Here is a 19,297-nt window from a genome sequence, read left to right on the forward strand (position 1 = left end):
CATCTCATAGCTCAAGGAATGAAATGAGATTGGGAACCAGAAGATTCATCTCATAGCTCAAATGAGATTGGGAACCAGAAGATTCATCTCATAGCTTAGACGAGATTGGGAGCCAAGAGACTCATCTCATAGTTCCAGACCACGGAACATAAACTCAGTTGGGCAGAGACGTTCACTCAAATTGAGGCTTGAAATATTCCGGAAGAATATGATAATTACCCTAAGTGAGTAATTGCTCATGAAGAGAATATATGAACAATAATTGGTTTTGATTGTTCCCATTACTACAATTTATGTTAAGGACATAAACTTGATTTGGACTCCTGAAGAAATCAAGTAAGAGAAACACAATCGTTGAAAATTTGAGTTCAAGATCAACGATCTAAATGAGACTAATTTGTTGTCTCTACCAACTTAAAATTTATCATGTCAAATTTTTGTCCATCAATCGAATTACATTGAGAAGATGTTATGGATAAAGAGAAATTATCGACTAACACCTATGGGAGTTTGACAGTGGAATAGGTCCAATGATTCATTATGTCCCATGGAGAGGACGAGGAAGTGTTAGCACCAGAAGTGCCATATGTAAATGCAATATATGCATTATTATGCTTAACTCCATGTACTCGATATGATTTTGCGTTTTCGGTAAATTTATTAGATAGACTTATCTCACCTTACCGACACGCCCTATGTATCGATGAATGAGGCGCGACGTGGTTTATATTAGCATTGACTAGAAGTCATATCCATACAAAACTCGTTCCCAATCCATGGTTTAGTATTGGGAAATTAGCAATGTCTTGGACCTTAGTTGTCACTAGATCAAATCGTGCATGATGATTTGTTCACGAGATAGTGAGTGAATGCACATGGCCTGAAGCCATGATTAGGCATGTTCGAGATTCCTGCGAATTGACTAACACAGAAGATCCTATGGGATTGTATTTTATTGTAATACAGTATCCATTGAGAAAATGAAGATGGGCTTCATTAAAGTGACAACTCCATGTACATAGCTGTTGATTTTAAATGCCTATCAAAATCCACTCGTTCTGTTGAGACAGATTACTTGTTACGACATTAGATGTGGTAACAGAATTCTTGTGTTGTCACAGTAATTAATCTACTAAAAGCAGAATAAAAAACACAAGAATCTAATGTGGTTCGGATACAAACGTACCCTACATCCACGAGGACTTGCAAACTAGTTCAGATTTACAGTGTACATTAATAGGACTTAATAAAACACTAAAGACTCCATCTTTATGTTATACGCCGTTCTTGCACATGACTCGAACTTGTTGATAATCAAAGCAATTCCTCCATCCGCACTCTTGGACTCCTTCCAATGTTGAACTCTCTTCAAACGGCGGATCGACCTCTCCCGAGATCTTTTAAGCACTTCTCCCGAAACGCCTATCTTCTTTATGGCCTGGTAGAAGAAACCCGTCATGTTGCCACACCTGATGTGCCGACAGGGCTGCAGCGCGGGCTGCACCCTTCAAAGCCTTTATGCTGGGATTTTTCGATTTAAGCTCCATAGGACTCATATGAGGTTGAGGGCCTTATATAGGCACGAAATCACCACCCTAAACCTAACTTGGGCCCTAAGAAATCGATTTAACTAGGTAATAGAATCCTAGTAGATTTATATTTCTATTATAGATAAGTACAAAAGATACCTAAATAAAATATAATACATGGAAATAAATCTAAGTCCTAATAACAATATTACAAAAATAGGACTCTAATTAATTCCAAAATAAACATAGAAAACAAATCTTTGACAATCTTTAATTTCCACGTACGGCGGATTTCTTCAATCTTCACTAACAGAAATCTGGCGCCAGCAATAGCATTGAAGTTTTCTTCAATCAGCAACAACAATAGTCTAGACAAATAATGATCCCACAAATCAAAATTTGAGATAACTGCTCCAACTTTTAGAATAAGTTTTGCCTAAAGTAAACTTTTAAAAACATGCTAAGGCTATTGACTTGAGTAGATTATCCGAGCTCACTCCCTTGTACATATCAGGGGTAGTTAACTTGAGGGGGAGTACCGTGTAGGTACTCAGTATCCAGAAGATACTTGGGTGCCCTGTTGTACTCTTTTTCTTTTGTGCGAGGTTTATTTGCCTTACGGGGTTTTCGTTACTCGCCAAGGTTTTAACAAGGCAACACATGCTGATTGGAAAGATTGTGCATTGTACTCTTTTTCCTAACCGAGGTTGTTTTTACCCACTGGGTTTTTATTACTCAGAAGGTTTTAACGAGGCAACATGAAAAGCACAATAGTGTTTTGATAGGAATCCCCAAGGGAGAGTGTTGTAAATAATATGGAAAAATGGGTCTTCCTATCCTAACACATGAGAGGTTAGGATAGGAAGACCCAAAACTTTTTTTTTTCAAAAAACAATTTTTTGCCGCCGGATTCCAGCGTTGACTTTTCGATTTTTTTTTTCTTCCAGATTTTTTCGCCGGTCTCCGGCGTTGACTTTTTCGATTTTTTTTTTTTTTTTTTTTTTTTTCTTTCTGTAACATTTTTTTTTCGTTTAAACAGCAATATTGCTGTGATTGACAGTAATATTAACTATATTACTGTTAAACACAATAAAATTAACTAAACTACAGTTTAACAAAGTAATATTGCTATATTAATCTCTAGCACAGTAACACAACAAAACTCATTATTATTGTGTAATAGTGTAATATTAATATGTTGACCGTTCAACAAATGTAAACATAATAAAAAGCCAAAAGAATTAATATTACTATGAGTGATAGTAATATTACTATAACAACAGTAATATTAGCGTCAACCACAGTAATATTACAATAATAGACAGTAATATTATTACGTTACCCCGTGAATAACTCAAACAAACAAAAAAATCCAAACAAAATAATAATATTGATGTGGTTGACAGCAATATTACTATAACAACAGTAATATTACCGTCAACCACAGTAATATTACAATAATAGACAGTAATATTATTACGTTACTCCGTGAATAACTCAAACAAAACAAAAAACCCAAAAAAATAATAATAGTAATGTTGTTGACATTAATATTATTCTGTTTACAGTTATTTTACTTATTTTACTGTCAACGACAGTAATATAATTACGTTGACTTGTCAACAAATCAAAAAAAATAAAAAAAAATACCAAAAAATGAAAAATAATAATATTACGTTAATTTACTGTCAACAGCAGAACAATTATATAAATGTATTGTCAACTGCAGAACAATTACATAAATGTATTGTCAACGGCAGTACAATTACGATAATTAACTGTCATTGACAGTATAATTACATTAATTTACTGTCAGTGACATCACAATTACGGTCAACGTTTAGCGGCGGACGTAAAAAAAAATCGAAAAGTCAACGCCGGAATCCGGCGGCAAAAAAAGTTTTTGAAAAAAAAAAGTCAAAATTGGATCTTTGTGGTAAACATTGAATTTTTGTGGACAAAATTGATTAAGTTGGGGTTACAATTAAGAATTGAGTATAAAGGGTTGGGGTAATATTGTCATATACATGAATGTCTCCTTTATTTATAATAAATATTAAAGGGATGGGCATATTGGTGAAAGAGATATAACCAATGTTTTGAAAACCGGACCGGACCACTAAGATTATAAAGAGTCCGTACAAACCTCTCACACTTCGCAATCTTGATTGTGCTCATATTGTTCTTGACAAGGTACGATGTAAGTTTTTCATTCCCGTAACTGAATATCCTATAAAGCAAATGAATGTTAACAGTTATTAGTTTTGATTCTGTTGCAGGATTATAATCCAAAATTATGTGATTTTGGTCTTGTAACTGGTGGGATATTCCCCGATAGGACAATATATAAATGCCGTAGTGTGATTGGAAGCTGTGGCTACATGGATGTTGGCGCATGGCTTGAAGGTACTTTCTGTTACACTCTCGACTACTATGAATTGAAGTTCTATTTTACGGGCTTTGTATCATTTTTCTTTGTATTAATTTGTTTGAGACTGCAAGTCCTTTAGAAATTTGTTGCAGATCATGCTCCGGATAAGCCAGATGTGTTTGCATTTGGGAATATACTTATGAGTTTGCACCCCTGAACTACAGGGATTGTACTGAATACCCCTGGACTACTAAACGTACCAAAATAACCCCGACGTTTCCAAACCGTTTGTGTGTGCTCATGTGGGGAGTTGACTTTGTCTAATTGTAATTTTTTGACACTTTTACCCTCAATTCCTGATATATATATATATATATATATATATATATATATATATATATATATGCTTACGTTTTTAAAGCCTTTTTCATTTATCTTTTCTAATTGAAGTATTAATCCAAAGAAAATATTTTACTCAATTTTAATTTCAAATATTATTTAAAATTTTATTTCATAATAGATGCCATATTGAATCAATCCACGATTAAATTATATTTAATTTAATCAATCCATATTCACCAAATTCAATACAGTTCACGAACTGCAAAACTGAATCATAAAAAATGGAAAATGCAAATCAATTTTTAATAATGGGGAAAAGTCCTCCCTACAAAACTTCAAGATAATTTGCTAACCAGTGACTAAAAATAAATCAAATCCAAAACTAGAAACCTAAATTAAAGAATAAATTCAAATTGAACCAAAATTCCCGAAACTTGCAATTGAAGTTCAATTGTATGACATTCCCATTGATTAATAGAAATTTGATTGTTGCAACTTGCAATCCAGAAGCTTACAACAAATCGCAAACCCAAAGCCAAATTCAACGTTCAAATTCATCTCCAGTTTCCCAAATAGTAATGTTGTCAAAACAATTGAAGGTGAGATTAGAAAGAAAAGGACGAAATGAAATGAGAGGAGAGAGAGGAGAGAATCCTTGTTTAGCAAAAAGAAAAAGAAAATGGCGAGAAGATGAAGGAGAGAGGAGAGAGAGAAGGGAGGACATGGGTCATTTTGGTACGTTTGGTAGTTCAAGAGGGTATTTAGTACAACCTCAATAGTTCAGGGGTGCAAACTGTGCTTTCCCCTATAATTTATGAATTTTGGTGTTTCAAAAGAGCCGATGTTAATATGTAACCGTTTTACTATTTTCTCATTTAAAATATTCTTTATTTGTTCCCGTCGTCGGTTGGATTTTGTATCTTTGATTTTTACCGGTGTATGCTTAATCAGGTGGCCTTTTCATTTAGAAGAGACGTTTTGTTGGTAGGTCGATTTTGTTGAATGATTTACTAACAAAAATCCAATGACATTCAAAAAAAAAAAAAATCGGAATGCAGAATTTTGGAAGTTGTAATATAAATGAAAATAAAAATAAATAGTTCAACAATTGTAAATTTTTTAAAGGCTCGAGGAAATTCAAAATTTTCAATTTTTTCAGTCACGTATTATATAAAATATATATTAATATTAGTACTAGTAGTGGCATGGACAATTATACGTGCAATGTCGAGAGTTAAGAGTAGAGGTGACATAAATATATTCACCATGTTGGAATTAGGCCACTAAATTACTAGCAATGTTGTTTATAAGGAAGCTTTCAACGAATATGAATCTACATCACAAAAATACAATTTTGTTTTTGTATTATATATTTATATGCATAATTATTTTGCAGTGCTAGGTTTATTTGTCCGTTATGCTAAAATTACTGTCGACTTCTGTGAAGTAATTTTTATTCAAGGTAATTTAATTAAAAAAATGTATTTATTTCTTGCACTTTTATGTGACTTATGTTTTAGTAATGTGTTACATTGATTTGATATGAGCAACATGATATGTCAATGCATACCACTTTGATAAATAAATTTAATGTTAAAATCTGAGTGCATCGAACGAGAGAATTGTACCATTTGGTTCAGATGATATATCTTATTCTCTATATCATAATTTTTGTTTTTTATGTTTTCTTTTATCATTTCTTTGCATTGATGAGTACTCAAATAAAATGAAATGAAAATTGTTTTAATTTTTTGGATTATATCGTATTATATGTCAACTTTTTAAATTTTTATTCGATTATTTAATCTAAAACGTTTTTTTATTTTTTAAACTCGTCCAAAATATTAGTTTATATATATATATATAGATATATATATATATATATATATATATATATATATATATATACTTTTTACAAATTTCAATCTAAATTATCAGTCCACAAATTACATTCAGGGAACATAAATTTATTTAAGTATGGAATTAGCATTTACAAAATTATTAAAACACCACCAGAAATGAAAAAGAGACATAAGATTCATGATTTTTAAATCGTATGCAATTCCAAGTTTTTTAAAATGTGTTTTCAATTACTTTTGGGTGGAAACGCGTTTTCAATTTTTCATTATCACCTGAAATATCCCCAAAACTTTTAGACATTTACAAAAATGACCAAAATATTTCCAACAAGTGTCACGCATGGAGTTGCGTTTTCCTAAAAGTTTCCAAAACGTGGAAACGCATGCCGGTAGAAGTTTATGTGCATCATAGTTGTAGCACCCCGTTTACTTTATACTCTATACCGGAAAATGGTATAAAGGTTTTTCTATTAAGTTGCAGCGGAAGACCTTTTGAAAAATACGGTTTTGTTTTTCGAAACAAAGTTCTAGAGAAAGGTGGTAAAGTTTTCTCTAGTTTTGAAAATACTTGAAGTGTTTCGCTTCAATTTTTGTTCGATAAATTTTTTTTTTCTTGAAAAACCCTTGAAGTCGAACACTTCATAGATTTAAGTCAAAACAACTTCACTCTTTATTCGGTGCCACATTTTCCTTAAAACATTTTCTTGCTTCAAATAATAAATTCGGATTGTGGTAGAGCTCTTAAGAAATCAACATTAGAAAAGAACAAGAATAATCGGAAAATATTATATTATACATAAGGATTAAAAATCATTTCCCGATAACATATTCAAGTACTACGGATTACAATCCACTAAAAATATTTAAGTACCAAAACATAAGTTAATTAAATCCACATAAATTCCATACGGCTCGGTTCCTCGGCTTTCCCCGGACTTGGTTCAACTTTGCTCCTCGGATTCGGATCATGAGCTACCTACACCAAGATAACATCTATATGAGCCTTTAAAAAGACTCAGTAAGAATCCGGAAGTAATAACAAGGTTTTGAAAAAGACTTTACACATAATTTATATATATACACACATATATATATAGGCACACACGAACACATAATAAATTTACGATCATTCGAAACTTGCACTTACTATACCTTACCTTTACCTTTCCTTAAAATCTTTCAAGGATGCTTTACATCCTTTCATTTCTTTCAAAGGTCGGGTACTTAACACCCTTCTTTCTCTTTACATTAATATGCAAAAGTCGGGTACTTAACACCCTTCTTTTCTTTACGTTAATATGCAATATGCATGAAAATGAGACTTTAGACTTTTAAAACTTTTCATGAGAAAACATTGGGCCCGTTTGGAAAAACAATCGTGGAGTTCGGCAATAAGCCGTGTGTTTTGGAGCTTGTGATCTATAACTTTACTATAGTCACGACTATAACTTTACTATAGCCGAGTTAGTGGTTTATAATCCCGATTCCTATGTGAATCAGTCCCTATGTGGACAGGCCCCTATGTGGACCCCAACTATCAACCACTAACCGGAATATAGTCACGGCTATAACTTTACTATAGCCGAGTTAGTGGTTTATAATCCCGATTCCTATGTGAATCAGTCCCTATGTGGACAGGCCCCTATGTGGACCCCAACTATCAACCACTAACGGAATACCAGCCCCCCGTATCCCATACTTATTCACCTAGATCCACAACCAATTTCCAAACATTTTTAACTTTGAAAAATCGTGATGTATGCATCTTAGACTTACTAATGAATGACATGAAGCTTACATGATCTATCTATGTTTAATCAAATAAACAAACATAAAAGTAACAAGTATCACAACAATTATACTTCACATCTTCAATCAAATCATTGAACACATAATCATATAGAACATAGCACCTTTACTTCACATTTCATTCCATGAACACACATAAATATTTATTATCACATAGTAGCACCAAGAAGGGCATTCTTCAACTTTAACCATATTGTAATCACATAATCATATAACCATGTCATTCATAGCATATCAATATCACTCATATCATGAATTATAAAAATTATCACATACGGCATTACTTTAGTCTAATCACTTAATACATAAACCTTTATTTCAAAAGGGTCACATAACATCACAAATAATATACGAAAACAATCAAGTATTCTAATTTATCATCATAAATCAATTAATCATTTTTCTAAATCTTGCACTTGATTCATAACACCGTTCTAGGCTAGTAGACTCTAATTCTCTCTTATAACATGCAACATAATACCTAAACTTAGATCATTAGACCATAACTTAGAGGTTTCACCTTCATCACTAACTTATCTTTCCTACCTCGTATATTAGAACCATGATCACAAATCATACTTTGATAAAAATAGTCATCTTAAGAAAATCAAACAGCTTTGGTATCCTAACTTTGAAAAATCATTTCTCTTGCACCACAAATCAAAAGCCTTTGAAAGTTTTACTACATACTCCTTTATATGCCTTTAAAACCACCGAGAAACAGTTTAGAAAAATCATTATCCGAGTAAGAGATATAAATAAATTTCTAAGGTGGTACAGTTTTGAAATCTGAACAGAGGGAGTCACTTTAAAAATTCATTTTGCTTTACTGATTCATCCAAACCTTTTGAAATTTTAACTCCATATACTATTAGGAGTCTTATATACCCCAGCAAAACAGTTTTAGAAAATACTTAGGAATCTAGGATAAATAAATAAAATGGTAAAGTAGTGCAGTTTAAAACTCAGAACAGGGGAGGAGACTTCAAAAATTTCTTATACATTATCTACTGTGTCAAACACTGCCAAATATTATCTCAAATGATTTTTCTAAGTTGGGATTCTAATCCAAGTGCAATCACTAAATTTGAAAGAGGAAAACATTAGATTTCATTACTAATTCTAAACTAACTCTAGTTTTGTACAGTTTCGGTAAATAATTCATAACTCATTCATTTCTACTCCAAAAATTACAAGCCATATATCAATATGACCATAATAGAAAGATCTATCCTCATCTAAAATTTCGTAGTTTTCATAAATAAACTCGTGGGTGAAACATGGGTTAAAATCCGTACCTATGAATCTGAAAATTTTACATATAACAATCTATTTCAAGATTCTAGACCCAATCAACTTATGTGCCTCAAATCAAAACCTTCAACATATAATCATAATTAGTAAATCTTAACATGCAATCATTATAAACATCAAGATAATTAATTTCATAGCATATAATCATCAAATTTTCGGTTTTCTCACCAATCTTCTATTTTCTTTCAAGAATCAAGAATCAAGAGCTAGATTCTCACATGCAAAGCTTTAAACATGAAATTAAACATATCAAAACATCATCATCATTTTTCTCATCAAAGATCAAGGATTCAAGCATGGATCTTAACATGCATGAGACTAAACATATAATATAACACACTATGAACACTTTCTTTCATAAAACATTCGATTTCTTCAAACAATCAAGAAGGGGAGTTTTTCAAAAGAGAAGAGAAGGAAATACTATTGATGTTAGCTTGATGTAGCAAGAATTCCATGATTCTTACCTTAGGGTCTTTGAGAATTTGAAAGGCTTTGTATATATTTGAAACCCACTAGAGAATCCCTTCTTGGTTGAAGAATCTCCTTTTGGAGATGAAGAACTATGCTAGCTAGGAATTTATGAAAGAAAAACGAGAAGAAGAAGAAGAAGAAGAAGAAGGAAGAGATTTAATGGAGAAGGCTTGAATTAGAAAAAGAGATTTCTTCTTCTACTTGGGCTATTTTGATCGATGGGGAGGGGGAAGGAAAAGGGGACTTGGCTGATTTTTGGTGTGAGGAAATGAAGAGGAGAGGGTGGTATTTATAGAATTGAAGAGGCTTGTATTCTTAATGAGTAAGTATGAAGAGGGGTCTTTTTTGCAATTAGGAGTAACTTGAAATAATCTAGAGGGACTTCTAGGCAATTTCATTTAAGTTTTGTTAAAAATAATGCTAAATGAAAGGCCAAGTGGAAATGCACATGGAATAAGTGTGTGCATGCAACACATACAATCCTAGCCAATTTAAAGGAGAGGAAATTACTATCAATTAAGCATATAAACTTTCTAGTGTGAGAAAATAAATTCTTATGCTACGAAAACTAAACCTCGTAGATCACATAACTTCACGTGTTCAATTATATTAAACACGTGAAATACATTTTAGTTGCGCAAATAGAGAATAAAATCAAAAATATTCATGTCGACATATAATGCACATTAGTTCACATAAATTCACATAAATAGCAAATATAGAAAATTGAAAAGCAAGTAATTAAATTCGCACATATAACACATATGCATGCAAACGAGACGAGAGGGAAATACGAAAACCGGGTATCGGGAAGGCGGGGTGTTACAATAGTTACGTTAAATACATAAAAGTAAAATTTCCTTTTAATTTTCCACTGAAAATATCTAATTAATAGAAAAGGCAAGAAAATAAAATTATGTATGAAATGTGATAAATTTCTTCTGATAAATTAAAGGGTAAAATACAGTTTCCACCCCTTTACTATGAAAAATATTGCATTCACCCCCTTTTAGTATTAAAAACTACAAAACCCCCTATTTTTTTACACCAAGTCAAGAAATTTGACCGTGTTAAATTTTGCAGTGCCATTACTATTTTACCCTCTCTTTTTGTTTTTGTCTTGTACGTTCTCGAAAATTCTCAGCCACCCACCATCAAAATCAAGAAGTGGAGACGATGATTTCACCACCACCATCGCCGCCGTCGGTACACCACCACCATCGATCCCCTCCCTTCACTACACCGTAACCTCTGCCTCGACCATCGCCGCCGCAGACTTGTGATGCGCCGTGGCCCTTCCACGTCACCACAACATCCCTCGCTGGCCAGGGTGGGTCCACCCTGGATGAACCACGAACCTCTCCGCATAATCCATTCGTATAAGGCGGTTACCTTCACATCGAATTCCCAAAAACAAAAAGAAATGTTGCTGAATTTTCGTACATTTTGGAGAACGGTGGGAAGAATTTTTCTTTTTCTAAATTCTGATGGTGGGTTGGGCTAGGAGGATTCTTGTACATATTTTTATTTTTATTTTATAATATTTATTGAATTTTTATAATAAATTGTTTTTTTTTAATTTTTGTCATTTTATTAATTATTAGAGCATATTTCATTATTTAGTAATTCCTATTATTTTTCTTTTGTAATAAATTTATAATTTACAATTTAAAAGTTTCAAAATTATAATTATTTATAAATCAATAATTGAAACTTGAAGTTTTACATTTTATAATTGTTTCTATAATTTTATATTTTTTTTGTATTTTTTGTTAATTGTATAAAATAGGATATATATATATATATATATATATATATATATATATATATATATATATATATATATATATATATCTAAAATCCCTGTTATTAATAGCAACTTTCAACACATCACTCAAAGTAATGATGGAATCATTAATATTGGTTCTAATAATTTACTACGAAGACATTCGACTTCTTATTCCGGATCTAAATCCAGCCACTCCTTCATCTCTCATTTAGATTATGAGGTAGATCTACCTTGTACCTCTAGAGCTTCTACTTCTGCTTATAGAGAAGATACATTTAAAAATAACAATTATGAAAGAATCATTATTAATGAAAACAACATCATTCATAAGGATGAAATTTACCCCGAAACAATTTCGGATTGTAATTTTAAGATTTAAATGGATTTTAAAACCTTACTTGATTTCTCAAAGGGTTCTTCAGTAAGAGCCCAGATAAATGATGAATTTTATAATCCTAAATGGGATGATTTTAGAATATGGTATTTTAAATCCTTTTCAAAAACCGATTTAGATTACTTTGTTAACAGTTTTTATAAATTCTGCACTCGTCATAATGAAGTTACCTATTATGTTCCTTGGTTCATAAAAACCTTTTACATAAATCATGTTTCAGTTATTGAAAGAGATTTTAAAATTGTCTCTGGTGATATACAGAAATCTGTCCACCCTCCTCATGTTCCTTTTCAAATTGAAAAAAATGGTAGAGTTTTTAATTTTCTTCCATTTTCTAAAATTATTGCAAATGATGTTCTACAAGTTACAGTTAAACATATCAATTTAATGATTGAGTAAAATAATTTTTGCAATCTTTATCTTTCGATTATAGGTGAGGAAATAATATCTTTGCATGATAAAATTGACAAAATTTTATCCCAAACTAAGACTCAGACTAAGTCTGATTTACTTGATAAAAGTACCATTGTTAAGACTGCCTCTTCTATACAGTCTCCTGTTGAATTAGACAATTTCAAAATTGAACCTTCTGTTTCTGAAAAAATCATTTCTAGTAAATTCAGTAAATTAAACATTTCTACTTTAAATAGTGATTTTGAAGAAAGTCCTGAAACCAGCTCTACAAAATATGACAATACAGATAGTATTAACAAAATGAGATGGGCTGATAAGCCCAATCTTTCTAAATTCTATTATAATAGACCAACTCCTATGGATGTTCTTCATGAAGAACAAGAAAACTTCTTCAATACTTCCTATTCGGGAAAAAGCATCTACGAATGGAATATTGATGGTGGTAGTGATAAACATATTATTACTCAATGCCATCGCATGCTTACGTATGGTTCTGCTTGCAGAATTAGTGGTAACAATGATTTACAAACTGCTCAAGCCATTACTGTTGGTTTTACCGGCCAGCTTAAAGGTTGGTGGGATAATTACTTAAATAATTTAAATAAACAAGAAATTTTCTCTTCTATTAAAATTGAAGATGGTGAAACTAAACCTAATGCGGTTTACTCTCTTGTTCTTACCATTCTCGAACATTTTACTGGTAGATTTACTAATAAATCTGAAAACACCAAAACTCTTCTTTTAAACATGAAGTGTAAAACCCTTACTGATTTTAGATGGTACAAATATACTTTTCTATCACGCATTTTCGATATTCCTGACTGCAATCAGGATATTTGGAAAAACAAGTTTGTTGATGGTCTTCCTTACTTGTTTGCTGAAAGGATCAAAAAGGTCCTTAGAAAAGACTCAGATCATATTGCATATGAGGCTTTTACTTTTGGCCAAATCGTTAGTACTTGTATTCAAGAAGGATTAAGTCTTTGTAATGAAATCAAGTTAAGAAATCAGATCCGTAAGGATAATCTGTTAGAAAGAAAACAGTTAGGTCATTTTTGTGACCAGTTTGGCCTAGACAATCTTGGCAAAAAAGATTCTCATAAGAATAAAAGAGAATTTAATCATAAACCTAATTACAGGAAAAGAAGAAGACATTATCATAATAATAAACAGATTAACCATTCTAAAGATAAGCAAGATAACGACAAGGGAAGAAATCGTTATCATAGAAAGAGGTCCTATAAAAAGGATAGTAATTTTCTTAGCAAAATTGTTTGCAGAAAATGTGGTAGAACAGGTCACTATGCTAATCAATGTTATGCTAAAGATAAGATTAAAAATCTTGATATTGATGATGATTTAAAAGAAACCCTCTATAAAATTGTCATGAATTCTGAGGATGATACAGATTCTAATAGATCTGATTCCTCTCAAGAATCGGATTTTTCCGATGATATTTCTACTAAGAGTGATGAATGTAATAATTGTGCTCTTGGTAAACCCTGTCTTAATTGCATCAAAGATACAAATAATCCTGTTGAAGATGAATATTATAAACTCATGAGTCAGTTCCAAGACCTGAATATAAATGTGTTAACTAATAATAATATTCTTGACTTTCTTAAACAGATTAAGGATCCTAGTTTAAGAGATAAGGTCATTGACCAGTTACATGATTCTGGTCCCTCAACTAGTAATACTAGCACCAGTCTCTCTAGTAAAATTGATAATAATTATTACAACATGGGAGAATTAGATAACCTTCTTAAGCTTAGATATATCAAGAATAGTCCTATCACTATCAATGATTTAAGTCAAGAGATTTATAATCTTAAAAATGATATTAAGATTCTTCAAAAGAATAATTCTGAAATTTTGTCGCGTCTTTCTATTATTGAAAAAGGCAAAGAGAAGGAAACTTTTACAGCTCAGTCTCAGTTGATTAACTCCGATGAGTTTGACAATTTAAATAAAAATCATTTATCTACCATTAATATTATTATTTCTCAAAAATGGTATACAAAGATTTCTCTCCTTATTAATAATTCTTACAAGGAAGACTTCATTGCTATGATTGATAGTGGTGCTGACCTAAGTGTTATTCAAATGGGAAAAATTCCCACCAAGTTTTTTGAAAAAACTACACATTCTCTTTCTCACGCAGGAGGCGGATCATTAAAAATTAACTATAAGCTTAAAAATGCTTATGTTTGTATCGAAGGTTGTTGTATTGCTAATGACTTTCTTATTGCTGAGGATATTACTAGTCAAATGATTATTGGCCTTCCATTTCTTTATAAGATTTATCCTCTTACATTTATTGATGAAAGAGGAATTACAGGTACTTATAATGGTAAGCCTATTTCTTTTAAGTTTATCACCAAACCTATTCATAAGGTTCTTAACTCTATCCAAGATCAAATTGATTTTAAAAATTGTCAGGTCAATTTTCTCAAAGAAGAATTTAACTCATTAACTGTTGAAGATAGATTGAAGAATTTAAAACTTCAAGATAAAATTAAGCTTTTATATAATAAATTCTCTATTGACATTTGCAATGAATTCCCTAATGCTTTTTGGGATAGAAAAAAACATATTGTTTCTCTTCCCTATGAAGAAGGATTTAAAGATAGTCAAATTCCTACTAAGTCTAGGCCTTGCCAGATGAACTCAGAATATTTAGAGTTATGTAAAAAGGAGATTTTGTCCTTATTACAACAGAAACTTATTTCCCCTTCCAAGTCCCCCTGGTCTTGTACTGCCTTCTATGTTAATAAACATTCGGAGCAAGAACGAGGAGTTCCAAGATTGGTTATTAACTACAAACCTCTTAATAAAATTCTTAAATGGATTAGACACCCTATCCCTAATAAAAAGGATCTTCTTGACAGACTAGTCAATGCTCTTATATTTTCAAAATTTGATTTAAAATCAGGATTCTGGCAAATACAGATTGATCAGACTGACAGGTATAAAACTGCCTTCAATGTCCCTTTCGGTCATTACGAATGGAATGTCATGCCTTTTGGCCTTAAGAATGCTCCTTCTGAGTTTCAACAAATTATGAATGATATCTTCTATCCGTATAGCGATTTTATCATTGTTTATATTGATGATATTCTTGTTTTCTCTAAAGACATTGAGATGCATTTTAAGCATCTTGATATGTTCAAAAACTTAATCATAAAAAATGGTTTAGTTATTTCAAAACCTAAAATGGTTCTTTTTCAGACTAAGATAAAATTCTTAGGTCATACTATTGAAAAAGGAAACATCATTCCCATTCAAAGAAGTATTGAGTTTGGAAATAAATTTCCTGATATTATTACCGATAAAACTCAGTTACAAAGATTTTTAGGAAGTCTTAATTATGTTTCTTCTTATATTAAAAATCTTGCTAACGATTCTGCTATTTTATATGATAGGCTTAAGAAGAATCCTTCTCCTTGGAATGATAATCACACTAAGGCTGTTATTAATATTAAGGAGAAAGTTAAAAACATTCCGTGTCTTATGCTTGCTAACCCTTTGTGGGAAAAATACGTTGAAACTGATGCCTCAGATTTGGGTTATGGGGGTATTTTAAAACAAATCAACCCTGTTAATAAGATTGAATACATCATTCGATTTTATTCCGGTAAATGGAATAGTGCTCAAAAAAATTATTCTACTACAGCTAAAGAGATTCTTGCTATTGTTAAATGCGTCCTTAAATTTCAGGATGATTTATACAATCAAAAGTTTACCATTAAGACTGATTGTAAAGCAGCCACTTTCATGCTCTTTAAAGATTTTGAGCATAATGTCTCTAAACAAATGTTTGCCCGATGGCAATCTCATCTTGCTTACTTTGATTTTAACATTGTTTATAAACAAGGGAAAGATAATCATCTTCCAGACTTTTTAACTCGTGAATATATTTCTTCATGACAGATATGAGCTATTCTGGAAGAAACCCTTTTTCCTCTCAAAGAGGAAGGGGAGGCAGAGGTTTCCCTATTGTTCAGCAAGGGAAGAAATCCATTTACAACCAGAATATTTCTGGTGTTAGTTCTTCTTCAAAAGGAGACGAGGTCCAAAAGGAGTTCCAAGAATTCCTCAGACAAAGGGGAAAAAATATACCAATGGAGGACAATTCCTCAAAATCAGAAGAAGAAGAATCATATTCTTCAGTGGCTCAGAAAGAATACAAATTCTTTGACTCCCCTAAGAGAGAGTTAATCTTAGTCATTGAAAATGACGACGAAACATTCAAAGAGTCCCCATGGATTCTCATGGATAAATATCTTCCGGCAAATTGTTGGAAGGTCGAAACTTACAAGACGAGAGGATTCTATGAGAATATCCTCACCAGTCTGGGAAGTGTTGATATTCAACACTATCCTCCTAAGAGTAAGATTATTTACTACTCAAAGTTTGTTATTAAGAAGATCATCTCCATCCAAGAATGGGGTACTTCCCCTTTTGCTGAGAAGACCATTACCAACGAAGTTACTAGGTCAGTCTACCAATACAATTATTGGGATTACTTACAGAGTTTTTATAAAACCCTTTTATACCAGAATCCTAAGCATTCTCACACATGGCTTATAAAAATTTGCGATAATATCAGTAGGAATCAAATTCCAAACTGGCTTTTCTCTTGGTGGGAAATTTTTGGTGCTATGGCAGACATTTTGCCAGAAGAGATTAAAACTCTCTTAGAAGAATACTCTATTAGTTTTTCTTCTTTTAAAACTCACAATACAGGTAGTAAAACTATTTGTATGTTTTTTGTTGATTCCGGAATCCCATGGGTTTGGAAATGGAAACCACAATTCGGGTTCACGACCAACGGTACGCCGTGTTTATGGAGAATCCATACTACAAGGTTTTGGAATAATTTAAATGTTATTACTCCTGGCTCCAATGAGTCACCTTTACAGGAAAATATCCAGAGGATTAAATCCAAAATGGAAGATCACAAGAAGATCTCTACTAAGAAGACTTCATATAGTCTTCCTTCGTTCTCTGAGTTCTCCAAGCAGTACTCGGACATTTTCTCTAAAGAAAAAATTATGGATCTTTATATGGACCATATTAAGAAGGACTTATTCGATGATATCGACTTTTCTGATTCAAAATCAGATGCTTCTATGAGTTCTGTTACTGACCTCCAAGATGCTCAGGATCCTAACGAAGATTATCAAGATCTTTCTTTACAAGAAAGTTTTGATTTACTCAAATCCTCTCTTAAAGAGAAAGTTAAAGGAAAGGATTAATGGAAGACTGGGAGATTTATCTCGTACGCTTCAGCTCATCACCAGATTGGAACATCTGGGAGGTTCCCTTTCATGTTAGGTTCGATGAAAAATCTAACGAGATCACAGATAAAAATTATCTCAAGATTCTTAGAAAGAAGATTGCGGCCCTTGAAAATTTTTTCCTAATTGAAGAAGGGATTAGACAAAGAAACAATTTTGTTGTCCAGTCCTTAAAAGATTTTAAGAAGACTCTAAGACTTCTGAAGAAACAAGCTTCTTTAATGGCGATTTAAGGAAGATTTGATCTTAGAGCATTCCAGCAAGATGCATCTACAGTATCCGACAAATTAAATTTCGTCATTGCTTACACCAGCAGACCAAGCACTGTTTATGAATAGTAAAAACACTATTCACACTTTTTACTATTCACGCTTTTTTATCTTTTTGAAATCCGGGGCTGATGTCCGGCTCTTTCTTTTTTCTATTTATAGTTGGAGTTTTCTACTCCTTAAGTTCATCACTTTTTCTAGACTTTTTCTCTCTTTTTTAAATTCTCTTGTATTATTAACGTGTGGAATAAAAGTTGTTTTGAAGTTCTTGGTGTTCTTTAAGGTACTCTTGCTTTCATTTTCAGTCTTTTATTTTTATTTTGCAATGATCGCCGCCTCAATGGCCGGCTAAGTTTCTTGTATTAAATCATGGCTTGACTCAACGTTACTTTACTATCATGTGCATTTGTGAAATGTAAAGATTTATTTTACTTAAGATATCAAAGGTAGAGTTTGGTTTAACCAGAAGGTATGAGGTTTGCAGTGATATTAATAAGATAACCATGTGGGCTTGCCTTGTTGCCGTTATGCCGATGCTTGGCGCAGGCGTTTTGGGGCGTTAAGCTTTTTTCAGGTTAACTTATGAACTATGGATGTCCTCAGTAATATCCGATCTGTGTTTCTAAAAGATCCAACAGGATACTATGATATATTAAGTACGATCTTGTTTTTATATACAGACACACTCAGGTGGTGTTTGCAAATGCTTTTTGAAAGTGATTATGCGGTTTGTTTGCTCATAATCTGTTTTTAGGTGTTTGCAAAATGAACTTTTGCTTTTGCTTCTCTTAAAATAATCTGCTTTAAGCTATTTTTTTAAAAGCACCCCTAACCCTACTTTTTCAATTTTAGTTCATTTTTTGAAATATTTGCAAACACCCCCAACTTTTAGAAATAAACACTTAAAACTAATTTAAATCACAATCACTAACTTCTGCTTTTAAATAATCATTTGCAAACACCACCTCTATAGTCAAGTGATAAAGATGTCCAGAATATTAAAAATGTCCAGAATATTGAAATATATGTGGTCAACGTGTCACATCAACTTTGACCGACATAATAACTAACAATATGGGGTTTTTTGTAGTTTTAATACTACCGGGGTGAATGCGATCTTTTTACCAAACTGTATTTTACCAAAAGTGAATTCAGTACTCACTCGATTCGGAATCATTTGGTATAAAAAAAAAGGGATAATTTGACAAAACCCCCTCATTAGCCCCCTCTAATTACAGTGAGTCCAAATATTTTTCTTATTTTTGAGTTAAATCCAAAAAAATTAAAATTAATAAAAGTTAATATAGTTTGACAATTATAACATTTTCTCTTATCACGGTTCTTTATATTTTGTATTATATATTTTATACTCAGTTATTCTCTATTCCTCTATTAAGTCCCACACCCAAACCCTAGATTTGTCGTTCATC

General features: G+C 32.0%; 1 long non-coding RNA gene across 1 annotated transcript; it reads right to left on the bottom strand.

Moving 5' to 3' along the window:
• Positions 1-6,873: 6,873 nt before the first annotated feature.
• On the bottom strand, positions 6,874-10,233 carry LOC105949830 (uncharacterized). Its single transcript, XR_001172128.2, has 2 exons — positions 9,692-10,233; positions 6,874-7,077 (listed from the first exon to the last, which is right to left on the bottom strand). It is a non-coding gene; the product is annotated as an uncharacterized LOC105949830 (long non-coding RNA).
• Between the last annotated feature and the right edge of the window lie 9,064 nt (positions 10,234-19,297).

The sequence above is a fragment of the Erythranthe guttata genome, chromosome 7 (assembly GCF_056151865.1).
Source record: "Erythranthe guttata isolate IM_541 chromosome 7, IM_541, whole genome shotgun sequence".
In the NCBI taxonomy this organism is placed as follows: Eukaryota; Viridiplantae; Streptophyta; class Magnoliopsida; order Lamiales; family Phrymaceae; genus Erythranthe; species Erythranthe guttata.